This window comes from Hyla sarda, unplaced genomic scaffold (genome assembly GCF_029499605.1).
Source record: "Hyla sarda isolate aHylSar1 unplaced genomic scaffold, aHylSar1.hap1 scaffold_2061, whole genome shotgun sequence".
In the NCBI taxonomy this organism is placed as follows: Eukaryota; Metazoa; Chordata; class Amphibia; order Anura; family Hylidae; genus Hyla; species Hyla sarda.
Window position 1 is genome coordinate 1 of NW_026608725.1, and position 26,085 is coordinate 26,085.

General features: G+C 46.4%; 11 non-coding genes across 11 annotated transcripts; all 11 read left to right on the top strand.

Annotated features, from left to right (window-relative positions):
* The first annotated feature begins 578 nt into the window (after window positions 1-578).
* Window positions 579-769, top strand: LOC130318609 (U2 spliceosomal RNA). The gene has a single exon (XR_008865102.1). It is a non-coding gene; the product is annotated as a U2 spliceosomal RNA (small nuclear RNA).
* A 2,083-nt stretch (window positions 770-2,852) lies between these two features.
* LOC130318621 (U2 spliceosomal RNA) lies at window positions 2,853-3,043 on the top strand. The gene has a single exon (XR_008865113.1). It is a non-coding gene; the product is annotated as a U2 spliceosomal RNA (small nuclear RNA).
* Window positions 3,044-5,125: 2,082 nt separating this feature from the next.
* Window positions 5,126-5,316, top strand: LOC130318630 (U2 spliceosomal RNA). The gene has a single exon (XR_008865120.1). It is a non-coding gene; the product is annotated as a U2 spliceosomal RNA (small nuclear RNA).
* Window positions 5,317-7,398: 2,082 nt separating this feature from the next.
* LOC130318631 (U2 spliceosomal RNA) lies at window positions 7,399-7,589 on the top strand. The gene has a single exon (XR_008865121.1). It is a non-coding gene; the product is annotated as a U2 spliceosomal RNA (small nuclear RNA).
* Window positions 7,590-9,671: 2,082 nt separating this feature from the next.
* LOC130318632 (U2 spliceosomal RNA) lies at window positions 9,672-9,862 on the top strand. Its single transcript, XR_008865122.1, has one exon. It is a non-coding gene; the product is annotated as a U2 spliceosomal RNA (small nuclear RNA).
* A 2,080-nt stretch (window positions 9,863-11,942) lies between these two features.
* LOC130318610 (U2 spliceosomal RNA) lies at window positions 11,943-12,133 on the top strand. The gene has a single exon (XR_008865103.1). It is a non-coding gene; the product is annotated as a U2 spliceosomal RNA (small nuclear RNA).
* A 2,074-nt stretch (window positions 12,134-14,207) lies between these two features.
* Window positions 14,208-14,398, top strand: LOC130318612 (U2 spliceosomal RNA). Its single transcript, XR_008865104.1, has one exon. It is a non-coding gene; the product is annotated as a U2 spliceosomal RNA (small nuclear RNA).
* A 2,082-nt stretch (window positions 14,399-16,480) lies between these two features.
* On the top strand, window positions 16,481-16,671 carry LOC130318613 (U2 spliceosomal RNA). The gene has a single exon (XR_008865105.1). It is a non-coding gene; the product is annotated as a U2 spliceosomal RNA (small nuclear RNA).
* Window positions 16,672-18,759: 2,088 nt separating this feature from the next.
* LOC130318614 (U2 spliceosomal RNA) lies at window positions 18,760-18,950 on the top strand. The gene has a single exon (XR_008865106.1). It is a non-coding gene; the product is annotated as a U2 spliceosomal RNA (small nuclear RNA).
* A 2,086-nt stretch (window positions 18,951-21,036) lies between these two features.
* Window positions 21,037-21,227, top strand: LOC130318615 (U2 spliceosomal RNA). The gene has a single exon (XR_008865107.1). It is a non-coding gene; the product is annotated as a U2 spliceosomal RNA (small nuclear RNA).
* A 2,096-nt stretch (window positions 21,228-23,323) lies between these two features.
* On the top strand, window positions 23,324-23,514 carry LOC130318628 (U2 spliceosomal RNA). Its single transcript, XR_008865119.1, has one exon. It is a non-coding gene; the product is annotated as a U2 spliceosomal RNA (small nuclear RNA).
* The last annotated feature ends 2,571 nt before the right edge of the window (window positions 23,515-26,085 follow it).

Consider the following 26,085-nt stretch of genomic DNA (forward strand, 5'->3'; position numbering starts at 1 on the left):
AACAACCCAGCTTTGTTGTGTATGTAACCATAGGGATTTGTGATGTCACCTAGAACCTTCACAGCAGCGACAGCTTTATGAGGAGCATCAGCACTGCTCTGCCTGAGCAGAACCATCACCGCCATAGGTTGTCAAATAACCCGGGTTTAACCCACACAGGTAAGTCCAATGGGGTGCAGGCATGTCCTCTATGCTTACAGCTTCCCGTGGGTGTTGGTTTGATACCGTTTGGGGACAGCCAAGGAGGCATCTGCAGGCAACAAAGGTAGGTGTGTGCTTGTGTGTGTGTTTCCTATGCAGATCCTAAGCCCAGTGTCACATGCAAGTAGGAGGAGTAAGAAGGGTTCCTGGCAAATCCGGGTTATGGATTGCATTTAAAAAGGCCCCGTGGGAGTGCAATGGGCCCCTGTCTTGCTGCTTAGCAATAATGGTATGGGTTTAGGTTCTGCTGTGTGTACTGGTGGTTGACTGCCCCCCAGCCCAGAGTGTGCATGGAAAATTGTCTGGCAGCCTCCCTGACAGCAAGCAGTGATAGTGCCCATGAAGGGGACCTTGTTGGGCCCGCCCCTTTCACGGTTATCGCTTCTCGGCCTTTTGGCTAAGATCAAGTGTAGTATCTGTTCTTATCAGTTTAATATCTGATACGTCCCCTATCTGGGGACCATATATTAAATGGATTTTTGAGAACGGGGGCCGATTTCGAAGCTTGCTTCCGTCGCCCTATGCATTGACCCGATATGGCAGTATCTTCGGGTACAGTGCACCACCCCCTTACAGGGTTAAAAAGAAAGATTCCTACTTTCATTGCTACCTGCTTGCTGGCTAGCCAGCTAGCCAGCCCTGTGGGCCTTGCTGCTGCTGCTGCTGCAGCCAAAAAACAAAAGGTGGTGCTGCTGCTGCTTCTGCTTCTGCTTGTGTCTGGCCGCTGTTGGAGCGTCCAGGCACAGGACTTCTGCTGCTGCTGACTAAATGGCCTCCTTAATTGGATCATTTGAGTAGCCAGCACACCTGTGCAGGTAGGGCATGACATGATAGGCAGCTGCCTTGATAGCGGGTGGGTGCTGAATGTTCCTAATTGACAAAATAAGATTAATGCTTATGAAGAAATATAAAATCTCATCCCTTCCCCAATATCGCGCCACACCCCTACCCCTTAATTCCCTGGTTGAACTTGATGGACATATGTCTTTTTTCGACCGTACTAACTATGTAACTATGTAACATAACATGGGGGGGGGGGTCTCCTGGCTGTTCACACAGGTGTGTCATTGCTGTACATTGACCATGCATTGCTTCTGTGGTATTGCAAAGGCAAAGACAAATGCTTCCAGCCATCCATTGCACTAATGGATTGGTCATCAGCTGGCTGTCTATGTCCCGCATCAATATAGACCAAAGTACAGAGGGTTAGGCTATGCTATTGTGCACCTACCTGATGCATCAGAAGGTGCGAGGCCCTTGCTAAATTCTGTGCACAGACTTTGAGATCTATGCTTTAGACTGTATCTAAACCTGCTCCAACATGGACTGACATTCTGGCCTACTTTCAGCCGATGCGACTTGTCTGTCGCTGAACAGTCGCTTTTTATGTATTCAGCACCTATGTATAATGTTGTAAAAATGCTCTAGAAGCTAAAGTCGCAGAAATGTCACACATATTTGGCCTGCAACTTTCTGTGCGACAAATTCAGACAGGAAAAATCAGTATAAATCCTTAGAAAATTATCCCCCAGTGTCTCCATCTGCTGGCGGTATTGAATAAGCATTGCTGCACTGATGGGGTATGCATTAGACGAAAAAAAAGAAGAAAAAGAAGAATAATACGCCCAGAAAAGAGGCGAAAAGGAGAAAAACGTAAAAAAACGTGAAAAAAAAGTAAGAGGAAGAGAAGGGAAAAAAAGGTGGAAATGGGTTTAAAAGTGATTTCGGCGGAGAAATATATATATATATATATATATATATATATATATATATATATACGCGCACACACACACATATATATAAACGTATTCTCCGTTGAGATATTGCAGCCGCTGCTGTGTCCAGGCCCAGGAGCCTTAGCACTGTGCTGTGATGTCACTCAATACCACTGACATCACTAGGTGTAAACAACATCTCTCCTTTGCTGTGTATGTGACTATGGAGCTGTTTGGTGATGTCGTCTATTATGGCCTTCATAGAAGCAACAGGAGATTGTTGCATCCATCTAGAACCCTCAGAACTACAGTGCTATGATGTCACTCACTTCCACAGGCCTTGCAGAGTGTAAACAACAACAACCCAGCTTTGTTGTGTATGTAACCATAGGGATTTGTGATGTCACCTAGAACCTTCACAGCAGCGACAGCTTTATGAGGAGCATCAGCACTGCTCTGCCTGAGCAGAACCATCACCGCCATAGGTTGTCAAATAACCCGGGTTTAACCCACACAGATAAGTCCAATGGGGTGCAGGCATGTCCTCTATGCTTACAGCTTCCCGTGGGTGTTGGTTTGATACCGTTTGGGGACAGCCAAGGAGGCATCTGCAGGCAACAAAGGTAGGTGTGTGCTTGTGTGTGTGTTTCCTATGCAGATCCTAAGCCCAGTGTCACATGCAAGTAGGAGGAGTAAGAAGGGTTCCTGGCAAATCCGGGTTATGGATTGCATTTAAAAAGGCCCCGTGGGAGTGCAATGGGCCCCTGTCTTGCTGCTTAGCAATAATGGTATGGGTTTAGGTTCTGCTGTGTGTACTGGTGGTTGACTGCCCCCCAGCCCAGAGTGCGCATGGAAAATTGTCTGGCAGCCTCCCTGACAGCAAGCAGTGATAGTGCCCATGAAGGGGACCTTGTTGGGCCCGCCCCTTTCACGGTTATCGCTTCTCGGCCTTTTGGCTAAGATCAAGTGTAGTATCTGTTCTTATCAGTTTAATATCTGATACGTCCCCTATCTGGGGACCATATATTAAATGGATTTTTGAGAACGGGGGCCGATTTCGAAGCTTGCTTCCGTCGCCCTATGCATTGACCCGATATGGCAGTATCTTCGGGTACAGTGCACCACCCCCTTACAGGGTTAAAAAGAAAGATTCCTACTTTCATTGCTACCTGCTTGCTGGCTAGCCAGCTAGCCAGCCCTGTGGGCCTTGCTGCTGCTGCTGCTGCAGCCAAAAAACAAAAGGTGGTGCTGCTTCTGCTTCTGCTTGTGTCTGGCCGCTGTTGGAGCGTCCAGGCACAGGACTTCTGCTGCTGCTGACTAAATGGCCTCCTTAATTGGATCATTTGAGTAGCCAGCACACCTGTGCAGGTAGGGCATGACATGATAGGCAGCTGCCTTGATAGCGGGTGGGTGCTGAATGTTCCTAATTGACAAAATAAGATTAATGCTTATGAAGAAATATAAAATCTCATCCCTTCCCCAATATCGCGCCACACCCCTACCCCTTAATTCCCTGGTTGAACTTGATGGACATATGTCTTTTTTCGACCGTACTAACTATGTAACTATGTAACATAACATGGGGGGGGGGGGGGTCTCCTGGCTGTTCACACAGGTGTGTCATTGCTGTACATTGACCATGCATTGCTTCTGTGGTATTGCAAAGGCAAAGACAAATGCTTCCAGCCATCCATTGCACTAATGGATTGGTCATCAGCTGGCTGTCTATGTCCCGCATCAATATAGACCAAAGTACAGAGGGTTAGGCTATGCTATTGTGCACCTACCTGATGCATCAGAAGGTGCGAGGCCCTTGCTAAATTCTGTGCACAGACTTTGAGATCTATGCTTTAGACTGTATCTAAACCTGCTCCAACATGGACTGACATTCTGGCCTACTTTCAGCCGATGCGACTTGTCTGTCGCTGAACAGTCGCTTTTTATGTATTCAGCACCTATGTATAATGTTGTAAAAATGCTCTAGAAGCTAAAGTCGCAGAAATGTCACACATATTTGGCCTGCAACTTTCTGTGCGACAAATTCAGACAGGAAAAATCAGTATAAATCCTTAGAAAATTATCCCCCAGTGTCTCCATCTGCTGGCGGTATTGAATAAGCATTGCTGCACTGATGGGGTATGCATTAGACGAAAAAAAAGAAGAAAAAGAAGAATAATACGCCCAGAAAAGAGGCGAAAAGGAGAAAAACGTAAAAAAACGTGAAAAAAAAGTAAGAGGAAGAGAAGGGAAAAAAAGGTGGAAATGGGTTTAAAAGTGATTTCGGCGGAGAAATATATATATATATATATATATATATATATATATATATATATATACGCGCACACACACACATATATATAAACGTATTCTCCGTTGAGATATTGCAGCCGCTGCTGTGTCCAGGCCCAGGAGCCTTAGCACTGTGCTGTGATGTCACTCAATACCACTGACATCACTAGGTGTAAACAACATCTCTCCTTTGCTGTGTATGTGACTATGGAGCTGTTTGGTGATGTCGTCTATTATGGCCTTCATAGAAGCAACAGGAGATTGTTGCATCCATCTAGAACCCTCAGAACTACAGTGCTATGATGTCACTCACTTCCACAGGCCTTGCAGAGTGTAAACAACAACAACCCAGCTTTGTTGTGTATGTAACCATAGGGATTTGTGATGTCACCTAGAACCTTCACAGCAGCGACAGCTTTATGAGGAGCATCAGCACTGCTCTGCCTGAGCAGAACCATCACCGCCATAGGTTGTCAAATAACCCGGGTTTAACCCACACAGGTAAGTCCAATGGGGTGCAGGCATGTCCTCTATGCTTACAGCTTCCCGTGGGTGTTGGTTTGATACCGTTTGGGGACAGCCAAGGAGGCATCTGCAGGCAACAAAGGTAGGTGTGTGCTTGTGTGTGTGTTTCCTATGCAGATCCTAAGCCCAGTGTCACATGCAAGTAGGAGGAGTAAGAAGGGTTCCTGGCAAATCCGGGTTATGGATTGCATTTAAAAAGGCCCCGTGGGAGTGCAATGGGCCCCTGTCTTGCTGCTTAGCAATAATGGTATGGGTTTAGGTTCTGCTGTGTGTACTGGTGGTTGACTGCCCCCCAGCCCAGAGTGTGCATGGAAAATTGTCTGGCAGCCTCCCTGACAGCAAGCAGTGATAGTGCCCATGAAGGGGACCTTGTTGGGCCCGCCCCTTTCACGGTTATCGCTTCTCGGCCTTTTGGCTAAGATCAAGTGTAGTATCTGTTCTTATCAGTTTAATATCTGATACGTCCCCTATCTGGGGACCATATATTAAATGGATTTTTGAGAACGGGGGCCGATTTCGAAGCTTGCTTCCGTCGCCCTATGCATTGACCCGATATGGCAGTATCTTCGGGTACAGTGCACCACCCCCTTACAGGGTTAAAAAGAAAGATTCCTACTTTCATTGCTACCTGCTTGCTGGCTAGCCAGCTAGCCAGCCCTGTGGGCCTTGCTGCTGCTGCTGCTGCAGCCAAAAAACAAAAGGTGGTGCTGCTGCTGCTTCTGCTTCTGCTTGTGTCTGGCCGCTGTTGGAGCGTCCAGGCACAGGACTTCTGCTGCTGCTGACTAAATGGCCTCCTTAATTGGATCATTTGAGTAGCCAGCACACCTGTGCAGGTAGGGCATGACATGATAGGCAGCTGCCTTGATAGCGGGTGGGTGCTGAATGTTCCTAATTGACAAAATAAGATTAATGCTTATGAAGAAATATAAAATCTCATCCCTTCCCCAATATCGCGCCACACCCCTACCCCTTAATTCCCTGGTTGAACTTGATGGACATATGTCTTTTTTCGACCGTACTAACTATGTAACTATGTAACATAACATGGGGGGGGGGGGTCTCCTGGCTGTTCACACAGGTGTGTCATTGCTGTACATTGACCATGCATTGCTTCTGTGGTATTGCAAAGGCAAAGACAAATGCTTCCAGCCATCCATTGCACTAATGGATTGGTCATCAGCTGGCTGTCTATGTCCCGCATCAATATAGACCAAAGTACAGAGGGTTAGGCTATGCTATTGTGCACCTACCTGATGCATCAGAAGGTGCGAGGCCCTTGCTAAATTCTGTGCACAGACTTTGAGATCTATGCTTTAGACTGTATCTAAACCTGCTCCAACATGGACTGACATTCTGGCCTACTTTCAGCCGATGCGACTTGTCTGTCGCTGAACAGTCGCTTTTTATGTATTCAGCACCTATGTATAATGTTGTAAAAATGCTCTAGAAGCTAAAGTCGCAGAAATGTCACACATATTTGGCCTGCAACTTTCTGTGCGACAAATTCAGACAGGAAAAATCAGTATAAATCCTTAGAAAATTATCCCCCAGTGTCTCCATCTGCTGGCGGTATTGAATAAGCATTGCTGCACTGATGGGGTATGCATTAGACGAAAAAAAAGAAGAAAAAGAAGAATAATACGCCCAGAAAAGAGGCGAAAAGGAGAAAAACGTAAAAAAACTTGAAAAAAAAGTAAGAGGAAGAGAAGGGAAAAAAAGGTGGAAATGGGTTTAAAAGTGATTTCGGCGGAGAAATATATATATATATATATATATATATATATATATATATATACGCGCACACACACACATATATATAAACGTATTCTCCGTTGAGATATTGCAGCCGCTGCTGTGTCCAGGCCCAGGAGCCTTAGCACTGTGCTGTGATGTCACTCAATACCACTGACATCACTAGGTGTAAACAACATCTCTCCTTTGCTGTGTATGTGACTATGGAGCTGTTTGGTGATGTCGTCTATTATGGCCTTCATAGAAGCAACAGGAGATTGTTGCATCCATCTAGAACCCTCAGAACTACAGTGCTATGATGTCACTCACTTCCACAGGCCTTGCAGAGTGTAAACAACAACAACCCAGCTTTGTTGTGTATGTAACCATAGGGATTTGTGATGTCACCTAGAACCTTCACAGCAGCGACAGCTTTATGAGGAGCATCAGCACTGCTCTGCCTGAGCAGAACCATCACCGCCATAGGTTGTCAAATAACCCGGGTTTAACCCACACAGGTAAGTCCAATGGGGTGCAGGCATGTCCTCTATGCTTACAGCTTCCCGTGGGTGTTGGTTTGATACCGTTTGGGGACAGCCAAGGAGGCATCTGCAGGCAACAAAGGTAGGTGTGTGCTTGTGTGTGTGTTTCCTATGCAGATCCTAAGCCCAGTGTCACATGCAAGTAGGAGGAGTAAGAAGGGTTCCTGGCAAATCCGGGTTATGGATTGCATTTAAAAAGGCCCCGTGGGAGTGCAATGGGCCCCTGTCTTGCTGCTTAGCAATAATGGTATGGGTTTAGGTTCTGCTGTGTGTACTGGTGGTTGACTGCCCCCCAGCCCAGAGTGTGCATGGAAAATTGTCTGGCAGCCTCCCTGACAGCAAGCAGTGATAGTGCCCATGAAGGGGACCTTGTTGGGCCCGCCCCTTTCACGGTTATCGCTTCTCGGCCTTTTGGCTAAGATCAAGTGTAGTATCTGTTCTTATCAGTTTAATATCTGATACGTCCCCTATCTGGGGACCATATATTAAATGGATTTTTGAGAACGGGGGCCGATTTCGAAGCTTGCTTCCGTCGCCCTATGCATTGACCCGATATGGCAGTATCTTCGGGTACAGTGCACCACCCCCTTACAGGGTTAAAAAGAAAGATTCCTACTTTCATTGCTACCTGCTTGCTGGCTAGCCAGCTAGCCAGCCCTGTGGGCCTTGCTGCTGCTGCTGCTGCAGCCAAAAAACAAAAGGTGGTGCTGCTGCTGCTTCTGCTTCTGCTTGTGTCTGGCCGCTGTTGGAGCGTCCAGGCACAGGACTTCTGCTGCTGCTGACTAAATGGCCTCCTTAATTGGATCATTTGAGTAGCCAGCACACCTGTGCAGGTAGGGCATGACATGATAGGCAGCTGCCTTGATAGCGGGTGGGTGCTGAATGTTCCTAATTGACAAAATAAGATTAATGCTTATGAAGAAATATAAAATCTCATCCCTTCCCCAATATCGCGCCACACCCCTACCCCTTAATTCCCTGGTTGAACTTGATGGACATATGTCTTTTTTCGACCGTACTAACTATGTAACTATGTAACATAACATGGGGGGGGGGGGGGTCTCCTGGCTGTTCACACAGGTGTGTCATTGCTGTACATTGACCATGCATTGCTTCTGTGGTATTGCAAAGGCAAAGACAAATGCTTCCAGCCATCCATTGCACTAATGGATTGGTCATCAGCTGGCTGTCTATGTCCCGCATCAATATAGACCAAAGTACAGAGGGTTAGGCTATGCTATTGTGCACCTACCTGATGCATCAGAAGGTGCGAGGCCCTTGCTAAATTCTGTGCACAGACTTTGAGATCTATGCTTTAGACTGTATCTAAACCTGCTCCAACATGGACTGACATTCTGGCCTACTTTCAGCCGATGCGACTTGTCTGTCGCTGAACAGTCGCATTTTATGTATTCAGCACCTATGTATAATGTTGTAAAAATGCTCTAGAAGCTAAAGTCGCAGAAATGTCACACATATTTGGCCTGCAACTTTCTGTGCGACAAATTCAGACAGGAAAAATCAGTATAAATCCTTAGAAAATTATCCCCCAGTGTCTCCATCTGCTGGCGGTATTGAATAAGCATTGCTGCACTGATGGGGTATGCATTAGACGAAAAAAAAGAAGAAAAAGAAGAATAATACGCCCAGAAAAGAGGCGAAAAGGAGAAAAACGTAAAAAAACGTGAAAAAAAAGTAAGAGGAAGAGAAGGGAAAAAAGGTGGAAATGGGTTTAAAAGTGATTTCGGCGGAGAAATATATATATATATATATATATATATATATATATATAACGCGCACACACACACATATATATATAAACGTATTCTCCGTTGAGATATTGCAGCCGCTGCTGTGTCCAGGCCCAGGAGCCTTAGCACTGTGCTGTGATGTCACTCAATACCACTGACATCACTAGGTGTAAACAACATCTCTCCTTTGCTGTGTATGTGACTATGGAGCTGTTTGGTGATGTCGTCTATTATGGCCTTCATAGAAGCAACAGGAGATTGTTGCATCCATCTAGAACCCTCAGAACTACAGTGCTATGATGTCACTCACTTCCACAGGCCTTGCAGAGTGTAAACAACAACAACCCAGCTTTGTTGTGTATGTAACCATAGGGATTTGTGATGTCACCTAGAACCTTCACAGCAGCGACAGCTTTATGAGGAGCATCAGCACTGCTCTGCCTGAGCAGAACCATCACCGCCATAGGTTGTCAAATAACCCGGGTTTAACCCACACAGGTAAGTCCAATGGGGTGCAGGCATGTCCTCTATGCTTACAGCTTCCCGTGGGTGTTGGTTTGATACCGTTTGGGGACAGCCAAGGAGGCATCTGCAGGCAACAAAGGTAGGTGTGTGCTTGTGTGTGTGTTTCCTATGCAGATCCTAAGCCCAGTGTCACATGCAAGTAGGAGGAGTAAGAAGGGTTCCTGGCAAATCCGGGTTATGGATTGCATTTAAAAAGGCCCCGTGGGAGTGCAATGGGCCCCTGTCTTGCTGCTTAGCAATAATGGTATGGGTTTAGGTTCTGCTGTGTGTACTGGTGGTTGACTGCCCCCCAGCCCAGAGTGTGCATGGAAAATTGTCTGGCAGCCTCCCTGACAGCAAGCAGTGATAGTGCCCATGAAGGGGACCTTGTTGGGCCCGCCCCTTTCACGGTTATCGCTTCTCGGCCTTTTGGCTAAGATCAAGTGTAGTATCTGTTCTTATCAGTTTAATATCTGATACGTCCCCTATCTGGGGACCATATATTAAATGGATTTTTGAGAACGGGGGCCGATTTCGAAGCTTGCTTCCGTCGCCCTATGCATTGACCCGATATGGCAGTATCTTCGGGTACAGTGCACCACCCCCTTACAGGGTTAAAAAGAAAGATTCCTACTTTCATTGCTACCTGCTTGCTGGCTAGCCAGCTAGCCAGCCCTGTGGGCCTTGCTGCTGCTGCTGCTGCAGCCAAAAAACAAAAGGTGGTGCTGCTGCTGCTTCTGCTTCTGCTTGTGTCTGGCCGCTGTTGGAGCGTCCAGGCACAGGACTTCTGCTGCTGCTGACTAAATGGCCTCCTTAATTGGATCATTTGAGTAGCCAGCACACCTGTGCAGGTAGGGCATGACATGATAGGCAGCTGCCTTGATAGCGGGTGGGTGCTGAATGTTCCTAATTGACAAAATAAGATTAATGCTTATGAAGAAATATAAAATCTCATCCCTTCCCCAATATCGCGCCACACCCCTACCCCTTAATTCCCTGGTTGAACTTGATGGACATATGTCTTTTTTCGACCGTACTAACTATGTAACTATGTAACATAACATGGGGGGGGGGGGGTCTCCTGGCTGTTCACACAGGTGTGTCATTGCTGTACATTGACCATGCATTGCTTCTGTGGTATTGGCAAAGACAAATGCTTCCAGCCATCCATTGCACTAATGGATTGGTCATCAGCTGGCTGTCTATGTCCCGCATCAATATAGACCAAAGTACAGAGGGTTAGGCTATGCTATTGTGCACCTACCTGATGCATCAGAAGGTGCGAGGCCCTTGCTAAATTCTGTGCACAGACTTTGAGATCTATGCTTTAGACTGTATCTAAACCTGCTCCAACATGGACTGACATTCTGGCCTACTTTCAGCCGATGCGACTTGTCTGTCGCTGAACAGTCGCTTTTTATGTATTCAGCACCTATGTATAATGTTGTAAAAATGCTCTAGAAGCTAAAGTCGCAGAAATGTCACACATATTTGGCCTGCAACTTTCTGTGCGACAAATTCAGACAGGAAAAATCAGTATAAATCCTTAGAAAATTATCCCCCAGTGTCTCCATCTGCTGGCGGTATTGAATAAGCATTGCTGCACTGATGGGGTATGCATTAGACGAAAAAAAAGAAGAAAAAGAAGAATAATACGCCCAGAAAAGAGGCGAAAAGGAGAAAAACGTAAAAAAACGTGAAAAAAAAGTAAGAGGAAGAGAAGGGAAAAAAAGGTGGAAATGGGTTTAAAAGTGATTTCGGCGGAGAAATATATATATATATATATATATATATATATATATATATATATACGCGCACACACACACATATATATAAACGTATTCTCCGTTGAGATATTGCAGCCGCTGCTGTGTCCAGGCCCAGGAGCCTTAGCACTGTGCTGTGATGTCACTCAATACCACTGACATCACTAGGTGTAAACAACATCTCTCCTTTGCTGTGTATGTGACTATGGAGCTGTTTGGTGATGTCGTCTATTATGGCCTTCATAGAAGCAACAGGAGATTGTTGCATCCATCTAGAACCCTCAGAACTACAGTGCTATGATGTCACTCACTTCCACAGGCCTTGCAGAGTGTAAACAACAACAACCCAGCTTTGTTGTGTATGTAACCATAGGGATTTGTGATGTCACCTAGAACCTTCACAGCAGCGACAGCTTTATGAGGAGCATCAGCACTGCTCTGCCTGAGCAGAACCATCACCGCCATAGGTTGTCAAATAACCCGGGTTTAACCCACACAGGTAAGTCCAATGGGGTGCAGGCATGTCCTCTATGCTTACAGCTTCCCGTGGGTGTTGGTTTGATACCGTTTGGGGACAGCCAAGGAGGCATCTGCAGGCAACAAAGGTAGGTGTGTGCTTGTGTGTGTGTTTCCTATGCAGATCCTAAGCCCAGTGTCACATGCAAGTAGGAGGAGTAAGAAGGGTTCCTGGCAAATCCGGGTTATGGATTGCATTTAAAAAGGCCCCGTGGGAGTGCAATGGGCCCCTGTCTTGCTGCTTAGCAATAATGGTATGGGTTTAGGTTCTGCTGTGTGTACTGGTGGTTGACTGCCCCCCAGCCCAGAGTGTGCATGGAAAATTGTCTGGCAGCCTCCCTGACAGCAAGCAGTGATAGTGCCCATGAAGGGGACCTTGTTGGGCCCGCCCCTTTCACGGTTATCGCTTCTCGGCCTTTTGGCTAAGATCAAGTGTAGTATCTGTTCTTATCAGTTTAATATCTGATACGTCCCCTATCTGGGGACCATATATTAAATGGATTTTTGAGAACGGGGGCCGATTTCGAAGCTTGCTTCCGTCGCCCTATGCATTGACCCGATATGGCAGTATCTTCGGGTACAGTGCACCACCCCCTTACAGGGTTAAAAAGAAAGATTCCTACTTTCATTGCTACCTGCTTGCTGGCTAGCCAGCTAGCCAGCCCTGTGGGCCTTGCTGCTGCTGCTGCTGCAGCCAAAAAACAAAAGGTGGTGCTGCTGCTGCTTCTGCTTCTGCTTGTGTCTGGCCGCTGTTGGAGCGTCCAGGCACAGGACTTCTGCTGCTGCTGACTAAATGGCCTCCTTAATTGGATCATTTGAGTAGCCAGCACACCTGTGCAGGTAGGGCATGACATGATAGGCAGCTGCCTTGATAGCGGGTGGGTGCTGAATGTTCCTAATTGACAAAATAAGATTAATGCTTATGAAGAAATATAAAATCTCATCCCTTCCCCAATATCGCGCCACACCCCTACCCCTTAATTCCCTGGTTGAACTTGATGGACATATGTCTTTTTTCGACCGTACTAACTATGTAACTATGTAACATAACATGGGGGGGGGGGGTCTCCTGGCTGTTCACACAGGTGTGTCATTGCTGTACATTGACCATGCATTGCTTCTGTGGTATTGCAAAGACAAATGCTTCCAGCCATCCATTGCACTAATGGATTGGTCATCAGCTGGCTGTCTATGTCCCGCATCAATATAGACCAAAGTACAGAGGGTTAGGCTATGCTATTGTGCACCTACCTGATGCATCAGAAGGTGCGAGGCCCTTGCTAAATTCTGTGCACAGACTTTGAGATCTATGCTTTAGACTGTATCTAAACCTGCTCCAACATGGACTGACATTCTGGCCTACTTTCAGCCGATGCGACTTGTCTGTCGCTGAACAGTCGCTTTTTATGTATTCAGCACCTATGTATAATGTTGTAAAAATGCTCTAGAAGCTAAAGTCGCAGAAATGTCACACATATTTGGCCTGCAACTTTCTGTGCGACAAATTCAGACAGGAAAAATCAGTATAAATCCTTAGAAAATTATCCCCCAGTGTCTCCATCTGCTGGCGGTATTGAATAAGCATTGCTGCACTGATGGGGTATGCATTAGACGAAAAAAAAGAAGAAAAAGAAGAATAATACGCCCAGAAAAGAGGCGAAAAGGAGAAAAACGTAAAAAAACGTGAAAAAAAAGTAAGAGGAAGAGAAGGGAAAAAAAGGTGGAAATGGGTTTAAAAGTGATTTCGGCGGAGAATATATATATATATATATATATATATATATATATATATATATATATACGCGCACACACACACATATATATAAACGTATTCTCCGTTGAGATATTGCAGCCGCTGCTGTGTCCAGGCCCAGGAGCCTTAGCACTGTGCTGTGATGTCACTCAATACCACTGACATCACTAGGTGTAAACAACATCTCTCCTTTGCTGTGTATGTGACTATGGAGCTGTTTGGTGATGTCGTCTATTATGGCCTTCATAGAAGCAACAGTTGCATCCATCTAGAACCCTCAGAACTACAGTGCTATGATGTCACTCACTTCCACAGGCCTTGCAGAGTGTAAACAACAACAACCCAGCTTTGTTGTGTATGTAACCATAGGGATTTGTGATGTCACCTAGAACCTTCACAGCAGCGACAGCTTTATGAGGAGCATCAGCACTGCTCTGCCTGAGCAGAACCATCACCGCCATAGGTTGTCAAATAACCCGGGTTTAACCCACACAGGTAAGTCCAATGGGGTGCAGGCATGTCCTCTATGCTTACAGCTTCCCGTGGGTGTTGGTTTGATACCGTTTGGGGACAGCCAAGGAGGCATCTGCAGGCAACAAAGGTAGGTGTGTGCTTGTGTGTGTGTTTCCTATGCAGATCCTAAGCCCAGTGTCACATGCAAGTAGGAGGAGTAAGAAGGGTTCCTGGCAAATCCGGGTTATGGATTGCATTTAAAAAGGCCCCGTGGGAGTGCAATGGGCCCCTGTCTTGCTGCTTAGCAATAATGGTATGGGTTTAGGTTCTGCTGTGTGTACTGGTGGTTGACTGCCCCCCAGCCCAGAGTGTGCATGGAAAATTGTCTGGCAGCCTCCCTGACAGCAAGCAGTGATAGTGCCCATGAAGGGGACCTTGTTGGGCCCGCCCCTTTCACGGTTATCGCTTCTCGGCCTTTTGGCTAAGATCAAGTGTAGTATCTGTTCTTATCAGTTTAATATCTGATACGTCCCCTATCTGGGGACCATATATTAAATGGATTTTTGAGAACGGGGGCCGATTTCGAAGCTTGCTTCCGTCGCCCTATGCATTGACCCGATATGGCAGTATCTTCGGGTACAGTGCACCACCCCCTTACAGGGTTAAAAAGAAAGATTCCTACTTTCATTGCTACCTGCTTGCTGGCTAGCCAGCTAGCCAGCCCTGTGGGCCTTGCTGCTGCTGCTGCTGCAGCCAAAAAACAAAAGGTGGTGCTGCTGCTGCTTCTGCTTCTGCTTGTGTCTGGCCGCTGTTGGAGCGTCCAGGCACAGGACTTCTGCTGCTGCTGACTAAATGGCCTCCTTAATTGGATCATTTGAGTAGCCAGCACACCTGTGCAGGTAGGGCATGACATGATAGGCAGCTGCCTTGATAGCGGGTGGGTGCTGAATGTTCCTAATTGACAAAATAAGATTAATGCTTATGAAGAAATATAAAATCTCATCCCTTCCCCAATATCGCGCCACACCCCTACCCCTTAATTCCCTGGTTGAACTTGATGGACATATGTCTTTTTTCGACCGTACTAACTATGTAACTATGTAACATAACATGGGGGGGGGGGGTCTCCTGGCTGTTCACACAGGTGTGTCATTGCTGTACATTGACCATGCATTGCTTCTGTGGTATTGCAAAGGCAAAGACAAATGCTTCCAGCCATCCATTGCACTAATGGATTGGTCATCAGCTGGCTGTCTATGTCCCGCATCAATATAGACCAAAGTACAGAGGGTTAGGCTATGCTATTGTGCACCTACCTGATGCATCAGAAGGTGCGAGGCCCTTGCTAAATTCTGTGCACAGACTTTGAGATCTATGCTTTAGACTGTATCTAAACCTGCTCCAACATGGACTGACATTCTGGCCTACTTTCAGCCGATGCGACTTGTCTGTCGCTGAACAGTCGCTTTTTATGTATTCAGCACCTATGTATAATGTTGTAAAAATGCTCTAGAAGCTAAAGTCGCAGAAATGTCACACATATTTGGCCTGCAACTTTCTGTGCGACAAATTCAGACAGGAAAAATCAGTATAAATCCTTAGAAAATTATCCCCCAGTGTCTCCATCTGCTGGCGGTATTGAATAAGCATTGCTGCACTGATGGGGTATGCATTAGACGAAAAAAAAGAAGAAAAAGAAGAATAATACGCCCAGAAAAGAGGCGAAAAGGAGAAAAACGTAAAAAAACGTGAAAAAAAAGTAAGAGGAAGAGAAGGGAAAAAAAGGTGGAAATGGGTTTAAAAGTGATTTCGGCGGAGAAATATATATATATATATATATATATATATATATATATATATACGCGCACACACACACATATATATAAACGTATTCTCCGTTGAGATATTGCAGCCGCTGCTGTGTCCAGGCCCAGGAGCCTTAGCACTGTGCTGTGATGTCACTCAATACCACTGACATCACTAGGTGTAAACAACATCTCTCCTTTGCTGTGTATGTGACTATGGAGCTGTTTGGTGATGTCGTCTATTATGGCCTTCATAGAAGCAACAGGAGATTGTTGCATCCATCTAGAACCCTCAGAACTACAGTGCTATGATGTCACTCACTTCCACAGGCCTTGCAGAGTGTAAACAACAACAACCCAGCTTTGTTGTGTATGTAACCATAGGGATTTGTGATGTCACCTAGAACCTTCACAGCAGCGACAGCTTTATGAGGAGCATCAGCACTGCTCTGCCTGAGCAGAACCATCACCGCCATAGGTTGTCAAATAACCCGGGTTTAACCCACACAGGTAAGTCCAATGGGGTGCAGGCATGTCCTCTATGCTTACAGCTTCCCGTGGGTGTTGGTTTGATACCGTTTGGGGACAGCCAAGGAGGCATCTGCAGGCAACAAAGGTAGGTGTGTGCTTGTGTGTGTGTTTCCTATGCAGATCCTAAGCCCAGTGTCACATGCAAGTAGGAGGAGTAAGAAGGGTTCCTGGCAAATCCGGGTTATGGATTGCATTTAAAAAGGCCCCGTGGGAGTGCAATGGGCCCCTGTCTTGCTGCTTAGCAATAATGGTATGGGTTTAGGTTCTGCTGTGTGTACTGGTGGTTGACTGCCCCCCAGCCCAGAGTGTGCATGGAAAATTGTCTGGCAGCCTCCCTGACAGCAAGCAGTGATAGTGCCCATGAAGGGGACCTTGTTGGGCCCGCCCCTTTCACGGTTATCGCTTCTCGGCCTTTTGGCTAAGATCAAGTGTAGTATCTGTTCTTATCAGTTTAATATCTGATACGTCCCCTATCTGGGGACCATATATTAAATGGATTTTTGAGAACGGGGGCCGATTTCGAAGCTTGCTTCCGTCGCCCTATGCATTGACCCGATATGGCAGTATCTTCGGGTACAGTGCACCACCCCCTTACAGGGTTAAAAAGAAAGATTCCTACTTTCATTGCTACCTGCTTGCTGGCTAGCCAGCTAGCCAGCCCTGTGGGCCTTGCTGCTGCTGCTGCTGCAGCCAAAAAACAAAAGGTGGTGCTGCTGCTGCTTCTGCTTCTGCTTGTGTCTGGCCGCTGTTGGAGCGTCCAGGCACAGGACTTCTGCTGCTGCTGACTAAATGGCCTCCTTAATTGGATCATTTGAGTAGCCAGCACACCTGTGCAGGTAGGGCATGACATGATAGGCAGCTGCCTTGATAGCGGGTGGGTGCTGAATGTTCCTAATTGACAAAATAAGATTAATGCTTATGAAGAAATATAAAATCTCATCCCTTCCCCAATATCGCGCCACACCCCTACCCCTTAATTCCCTGGTTGAACTTGATGGACATATGTCTTTTTTCGACCGTACTAACTATGTAACTATGTAACATAACATAACATGGGGGGGGGGGTCTCCTGGCTGTTCACACAGGTGTGTCATTGCTGTACATTGACCATGCATTGCTTCTGTGGTATTGCAAAGGCAAAGACAAATGCTTCCAGCCATCCATTGCACTAATGGATTGGTCATCAGCTGGCTGTCTATGTCCCGCATCAATATAGACCAAAGTACAGAGGGTTAGGCTATGCTATTGTGCACCTACCTGATGCATCAGAAGGTGCGAGGCCCTTGCTAAATTCTGTGCACAGACTTTGAGATCTATGCTTTAGACTGTATCTAAACCTGCTCCAACATGGACTGACATTCTGGCCTACTTTCAGCCGATGCGACTTGTCTGTCGCTGAACAGTCGCTTTTTATGTATTCAGCACCTATGTATAATGTTGTAAAAATGCTCTAGAAGCTAAAGTCGCAGAAATGTCACACATATTTGGCCTGCAACTTTCTGTGCGACAAATTCAGACAGGAAAAATCAGTATAAATCCTTAGAAAATTATCCCCCAGTGTCTCCATCTGCTGGCGGTATTGACTAAGCATTGCTGCACTGATGGGGTATGCATTAGACGAAAAAAAAGAAGAAAAAGAAGAATAATACGCCCAGAAAAGAGGCGAAAAGGAGAAAAACGTAAAAAAACGTGAAAAAAAAGTAAGAGGAAGAGAAGGGAAAAAAAGGTGGAAATGGGTTTAAAAGTGATTTCGGCGGAGAAATATATATATATATATATATATATATATATATATATATATATACGCGCACACACACACATATATATAAACGTATTCTCCGTTGAGATATTGCAGCCGCTGCTGTGTCCAGGCCCAGGAGCCTTAGCACTGTGCTGTGATGTCACTCAATACCACTGACATCACTAGGTGTAAACAACATCTCTCCTTTGCTGTGTATGTGACTATGGAGCTGTTTGGTGATGTCGTCTATTATGGCCTTCATAGAAGCAACAGGAGATTGTTGCATCCATCTAGAACCCTCAGAACTACAGTGCTATGATGTCACTCACTTCCACAGGCCTTGCAGAGTGTAAACAACAACAACCCAGCTTTGTTGTGTATGTAACCATAGGGATTTGTGATGTCACCTAGAACCTTCACAGCAGCGACAGCTTTATGAGGAGCATCAGCACTGCTCTGCCTGAGCAGAACCATCACCGCCATAGGTTGTCAAATAACCCGGGTTTAACCCACACAGGTAAGTCCAATGGGGTGCAGGCATGTCCTCTATGCTTACAGCTTCCCGTGGGTGTTGGTTTGATACCGTTTGGGGACAGCCAAGGAGGCATCTGCAGGCAACAAAGGTAGGTGTGTGCTTGTGTGTGTGTTTCCTATGCAGATCCTAAGCCCAGTGTCACATGCAAGTAGGAGGAGTAAGAAGGGTTCCTGGCAAATCCGGGTTATGGATTGCATTTAAAAAGGCCCCGTGGGAGTGCAATGGGCCCCTGTCTTGCTGCTTAGCAATAATGGTATGGGTTTAGGTTCTGCTGTGTGTACTGGTGGTTGACTGCCCCCCAGCCCAGAGTGTGCATGGAAAATTGTCTGGCAGCCTCCCTGACAGCAAGCAGTGATAGTGCCCATGAAGGGGACCTTGTTGGGCCCGCCCCTTTCACGGTTATCGCTTCTCGGCCTTTTGGCTAAGATCAAGTGTAGTATCTGTTCTTATCAGTTTAATATCTGATACGTCCCCTATCTGGGGACCATATATTAAATGGATTTTTGAGAACGGGGGCCGATTTCGAAGCTTGCTTCCGTCGCCCTATGCATTGACCCGATATGGCAGTATCTTCGGGTACAGTGCACCACCCCCTTACAGGGTTAAAAAGAAAGATTCCTACTTTCATTGCTACCTGCTTGCTGGCTAGCCAGCTAGCCAGCCCTGTGGGCCTTGCTGCTGCTGCTGCTGCAGCCAAAAAACAAAAGGTGGTGCTGCTGCTGCTTCTGCTTCTGCTTGTGTCTGGCCGCTGTTGGAGCGTCCAGGCACAGGACTTCTGCTGCTGCTGACTAAATGGCCTCCTTAATTGGATCATTTGAGTAGCCAGCACACCTGTGCAGGTAGGGCATGACATGATAGGCAGCTGCCTTGATAGCGGGTGGGTGCTGAATGTTCCTAATTGACAAAATAAGATTAATGCTTATGAAGAAATATAAAATCTCATCCCTTCCCCAATATCGCGCCACACCCCTACCCCTTAATTCCCTGGTTGAACTTGATGGACATATGTCTTTTTTCGACCGTACTAACTATGTAACTATGTAACATAACATGGGGGGGGGGGGTCTCCTGGCTGTTCACACAGGTGTGTCATTGCTGTACATTGACCATGCATTGCTTCTGTGGTATTGCAAAGGCAAAGACAAATGCTTCCAGTCATCCATTGCACTAATGGATTGGTCATCAGCTGGCTGTCTATGTCCCGCATCAATATAGACCAAAGTACAGAGGGTTAGGCTATGCTATTGTGCACCTACCTGATGCATCAGAAGGTGCGAGGCCCTTGCTAAATTCTGTGCACAGACTTTGAGATCTATGCTTTAGACTGTATCTAAACCTGCTCCAACATGGACTGACATTCTGGCCTACTTTCAGCCGATGCGACTTGTCTGTCGCTGAACAGTCGCTTTTTATGTATTCAGCACCTATGTATAATGTTGTAAAAATGCTCTAGAAGCTAAAGTCGCAGAAATGTCACACATATTTGGCCTGCAACTTTCTGTGCGACAAATTCAGACAGGAAAAATCAGTATAAATCCTTAGAAAATTATCCCCCAGTGTCTCCATCTGCTGGCGGTATTGAATAAGCATTGCTGCACTGATGGGGTATGCATTAGACGAAAAAAAAGAAGAAAAAGAAGAATAATACGCCCAGAAAAGAGGCGAAAAGGAGAAAAACGTAAAAAAACGTGAAAAAAAAGTAAGAGGAAGAGAAGGGAAAAAAAGGTGGAAATGGGTTTAAAAGTGATTTCGGCGGAGAAATATATATATATATATATATATATATATATATATATATATATATATGCGCACACACACACATATATATAAACGTATTCTCCGTTGAGATATTGCAGCCGCTGCTGTGTCCAGGCCCAGGAGCCTTAGCACTGTGCTGTGATGTCACTCAATACCACTGACATCACTAGGTGTAAACAACATCTCTCCTTTGCTGTGTATGTGACTATGGAGCTGTTTGGTGATGTCGTCTATTATGGCCTTCATAGAAGCAACAGGAGATTGTTGCATCCATCTAGAACCCTCAGAACTACAGTGCTATGATGTCACTCACTTCCACAGGCCTTGCAGAGTGTAAACAACAACAACCCAGCTTTGTTGTGTATGTAACCATAGGGATTTGTGATGTCACCTAGAACCTTCACAGCAGCGACAGCTTTATGAGGAGCATCAGCACTGCTCTGCCTGAGCAGAACCATCACCGCCATAGGTTGTCAAATAACCCGGGTTTAACCCACACAGGTAAGTCCAATGGGGTGCAGGCATGTCCTCTATGCTTACAGCTTCCCGTGGGTGTTGGTTTGATACCGTTTGGGGACAGCCAAGGAGGCATCTGCAGGCAACAAAGGTAGGTGTGTGCTTGTGTGTGTGTTTCCTATGCAGATCCTAAGCCCAGTGTCACATGCAAGTAGGAGGAGTAAGAAGGGTTCCTGGCAAATCCGGGTTATGGATTGCATTTAAAAAGGCCCCGTGGGAGTGCAATGGGCCCCTGTCTTGCTGCTTAGCAATAATGGTATGGGTTTAGGTTCTGCTGTGTGTACTGGTGGTTGACTGCCCCCCAGCCCAGAGTGTGCATGGAAAATTGTCTGGCAGCCTCCCTGACAGCAAGCAGTGATAGTGCCCATGAAGGGCACCTTGTTGGGCCCGCCCCTTTCACGGTTATCGCTTCTCGGCCTTTTGGCTAAGATCAAGTGTAGTATCTGTTCTTATCAGTTTAATATCTGATACGTCCCCTATCTGGGGACCATATATTAAATGGATTTTTGAGAACGGGGGCCGATTTCGAAGCTTGCTTCCGTCGCCCTATGCATTGACCCGATATGGCAGTATCTTCGGGTACAGTGCACCACCCCCTTACAGGGTTAAAAAGAAAGATTCCTACTTTCATTGCTACCTGCTTGCTGGCTAGCCAGCTAGCCAGCCCTGTGGGCCTTGCTGCTGCTGCAGCCAAAAAACAAAAGGTGGTGCTGCTGCTGCTTCTGCTGCTTCTGCTTCTGCTTGTGTCTGGCCGCTGTTGGAGCGTCCAGGCACAGGACTTCTGCTGCTGCTGACTAAATGGCCTCCTTAATTGGATCATTTGAGTAGCCAGCACACCTGTGCAGGTAGGGCATGACATGATTGGCAGCTGCCTTGATAGCGGGTGGGTGCTGAATGTTCCTAATTGACAAAATAAGATTAATGCTTATGAAGAAATATAAAATCTCATCCCTTCCCCAATATCGTGCCACACCCCTACCCCTTAATTCCCTGGTTGAACTTGATGGACATATGTCTTTTTTCGACCGTACTAACTATGTAACTATGTAACATAACATGGGGGGGGGGGGGGGGGGTCTCCTGGCTGTTCACACAGGTGTGTCATTGCTGTACATTGACCATGCATTGCTTCTGTGGTATTGCAAAGGCAAAGACAAATGCTTCCAGCCATCCATTGCACTAATGGATTGGTCATCAGCTGGCTGTCTATGTCCCGCATCAATATAGACCAAAGTACAGAGGGTTAGGCTATGCTATTGTGCACCTACCTGATGCATCAGAAGGTGCGAGGCCCTTGCTAAATTCTGTGCACAGACTTTGAGATCTATACTTTAGACTGTATCTAAACCTGCTCCAACATGGACTGACATTCTGGCCTACTTTCAGCCGATGCGACTTGTCTGTCGCTGAACAGTCGCTTTTTATGTATTCAGCACCTATGTATAATGTTGTAAAAATGCTCTAGAAGCTAAAGTCGCAGAAATGTCACACATATTTGGCCTGCAACTTTCTGTGCGACAAATTCAGACAGGAAAAATCAGTATAAATCCTTAGAAAATTATCCCCCAGTGTCTCCATCTGCTGGCGGTATTGAATAAGCGTTGCTGCACTGATGGGGTATGCATTAGACGAAAAAAAAGAAGAAAAAGAAGAATAATACGCCCAGGAAAGAGGCGAAAAGGAGAAAAACGTAAAAAAACGTGAAAAAAAAGTAAGAGGAAGAGAAGGGAAAAAAAGGTGGAAATGGGTTTAAAAGTGATTTCGGCGGAGAAATATATATATATATATATATATATATATATATATATATATATATACACGCGCACACACACACATATATATAAATGTATTCTCCGTTGAGATATTGCAGCCGCTGCTGTGTCCAGGCCCAGGAGCCTTAGCACTGTGCTGTGATGTCACTCAATACCACTGACATCACTAAGTGTAAACAACATCTCACCTTTGCTGTGTATGTGACTATGGAGCTGTTTGGTGATGTCGTCTATTATGGCCTTCATAGAAGCAACAGGAGATTGTTGCATCCATCTAGAACCCTCAGAACTACAGTGCTATGATGTCACTCACTTCCACAGGCCTTGCAGAGTGTAAACAACAACAACCCAGCTTTGTTGTGTATGTAACCATAGGGATTGTGATGTCACCTAGAACCTTCACAGCAGCGACAGCTTTATGAGGAGCATCAGCACTGCTCTGCCTGAGCAGAACCATCACCGCCATAGGTTGCCAAATAACCCGGATTTAACCCACACAGGTAAGTCCAATAGGGTGCAGGCATGTCCTCTATGCTTACAGCTTCCCGTGGGTGTTGGTTTGATACCGTTTGGGGACAGCCAAGGAGGCATCTGCAGGCAACAAAGGTAGGTGTGTGCTTGTGTGTGTGTTTCCTATGCAGATCCTAAGCCCAGTGTCACATGCAAGTAGGAGGAGTAAGAAGGGTTCCTGGCAAATCCGGGTTATGGATTGCATTTAAAAAGGCCCCGTGGGAGTGCAATGGGCCCCTGTCTTGCTGCTTAGCAATAATGGTATGGGTTTAGGTTCTGCTGTGTGTACTGGTGGTTGACTGCCCCCCAGCCCAGAGTGTGCATGGAAAATTGTCTGGCAGCCTCCCTGACAGCAAGCAGTGATAGTGCCCATGAAGGGGACCTTGTTGGGCCCGCCCCTTTCACGGTTATCGCTTCTCGGCCTTTTGGCTAAGATCAAGTGTAGTATCTGTTCTTATCAGTTTAATATCTGATACGTCCCCTATCTGGCGACCATATATTAAATGGATTTTTGAGAACGGGGGCCGATTTCGAAGCTTGCTTCCGTCGCCCTATGCATTGACCCGATATGGCAGTATCTTCGGGTACAGTGCACCACCCCCTTACAGGGTTAAAAAGAAAGATTCCTACTTTCATTGCTACCTGCTTGCTGGCTAGCCAGCTAGCCAGCCCTGTGGGCCTTGCTGCTGCTGCAGCCAAAAAACAAAAGGTGGTGCTGCTGCTGCTTCTGCTTGTGTCTGGCCACTGTTGGAGCGTCCAGGCACAGGACTTCTGCTGCTGCTGACTAAATGGCCTCCTTAATTGGATCATTTGAGTAGTCAGCAAACCTGTGCAGGTAGGGCTTGACATGATAGGCAGCTGCCTTGATAGCGGGTGGGTGCTGAATGTTCCTAATTGACAAAATAAGATTAATGCTTATGAAGAAATATAAAATCTCATCCCTTCCCCAATATCGCGCCACACCCCTACCCCTTAATTCCCTGGTTGAACTTGATGGACATATGTCTTTTTTCGACCGTACTAACTATGTAACTATGTAACATAACATGGGGGGGGGGGGGTCTCCTGGCTGTTCACACAGGTGTGTCATTGCTGTACATTGACCATGCATTGCTTCTGTGGTATTGCAAAGGCAAAGACAAATGCTTCCAGCCATCCATTGCACTAATGGATTGGTCATCAGCTGGCTGTCTATGTCCCGCATCAATATAGACCAAAGTACAGAGGGTTAGGCTATGCTATTGTGCACCTACCTGATGCATCAGAAGGTGCGAGGCCCTTGCTAAATTCTGTGCACAGACTTTGAGATCTATGCTTTAGACTGTATCTAAACCTGCTCCAACATGGACTGACATTCTGGCCTACTTTCAGCCGATGCGACTTGTCTGTCGCTGAACAGTCGCTTTTTATGTATTCAGCACCTATGTATAATGTTGTAAAAATGCTCTAGAAGCTAGAGTCGCAGAAATGTCACACATATTTGGCCTGCAACTTTCTGTGCGACAAATTCAGACAGGAAAAATCAGTATAAATCCTTAGAAAATTATCCCCCAGTGTCTCCATCTGCTGGCGGTATTGAATAAGCGTTGCTGCACTGATGGGGTATGCATTAGACGAAAAAAAAGATGAAAAAGAAGAATAATACGCCCAGGAAAGAGGCGAAAAGGAGAAAAACGTAAAAAAACGTGAAAAAAAAGTAAGAGGAAGAGAAGGGAAAAAAAGGTGGAAATGGGTTGAAAAGTGATTTCGGCGGAGAAATATATATATATATATATATATATATATATATATATATATATACACACACGCGCACACACACACACATATATAAACGTATTCTCCGTTGAGATATTGCAGCCGCTGCTGTGTCCAGGCCCAGGAGCCTTAGCACTGTGCTGTGATGTCACTCAATACCACTGACATCACTAGGTGTAAACAACATCTCTCCTTTGCTGTGTATGTGACTATGGAGCTGTTTGGTGATGTCGTCTATTATGGCCTTCATAGAAGCAACAGGAGATTGTTGCATCCATCTAGAACCCTCAGAACTACAGTGCTATGATGTCACTCACTTCCACAGGCCTTGCAGAGTGTAAACAACAACAACCCAGCTTTGTTGTGTATGTAACCATAGGGGTTGTGATGTCACCTAGAACCTTCACAGCAGCGACAGCTTTATGAGGAGCATCAGCACTGCTCTGCCTGAGCAGAACCATCACCGCCATAGGTTGCCAAATAACCCGGATTTAACCCACACAGGTAAGTCCAATAGGGTGCAGGCATGTCCTCTATGCTTACAGCTTCCCGTGGGTGTTGGTTTGATACCGTTTGGGGACAGCCAAGGAGGCATCTGCAGGCAACAAAGGTAGGTGTGTGCTTGTGTGTGTGTTTCCTATGCAGATCCTAAGCCCAGTGTCACATGCAAGTAGGAGGAGTAAGAAGGGTTCCTGGCAAATCCGGGTTATGGATTGCATTTAAAAAGGCCCCGTGGGAGTGCAATGGGCCCCTGTCTTGCTGCTTAGCAATAATGGTATGGGTTTAGGTTCTGCTGTGTGTACTGGTGGTTGACTGCCCCCCAGCCCAGAGTGTGCATGGAAAATTGTCTGGCAGCCTCCCTGACAGCAAGCAGTGATAGTGCCCATGAAGGGGACCTTGTTGGGCCCGCCCCTTTCACGGTTATCGCTTCTCGGCCTTTTGGCTAAGATCAAGTGTAGTACCTGGCGGGTCTCGCCATGAGGCTGAGAGGGTCTAGAGCCGAGGTACTTTTGTGCCTCGGGGAGTGGTGACCCCGAGGTGCCGAAACTCACTGGGAGGATAGACTCACTGAGTTGAAGCACGGGCACCATAATCTCTTCACCTTGTGGCACTCACCTCTTGATTCCCGGCCTTCTGGCTAGGATCAGAGAAATTTTTATAGATCCGGCCGGATGCCCGGGCAGTATATCTGCACACATTCACTTATTTATTTCTTTTTTGTCTCACTGTGTCACTTTTTGCGTGTTGTGTGTTCACAGGATTTGTCAGGATGCGGTAGCCCTTCTGGGTGTCCCTCCTGGCGGTCTAGGGGAGGTGTGTGTGACCATTAGGTTCCGCACCTCCCTGCAAACACCCCGGGTACTCCTGCTTGGCAGGGTACCTACCGTAATCGGCTCTGCGGGCAGATACCTTGGC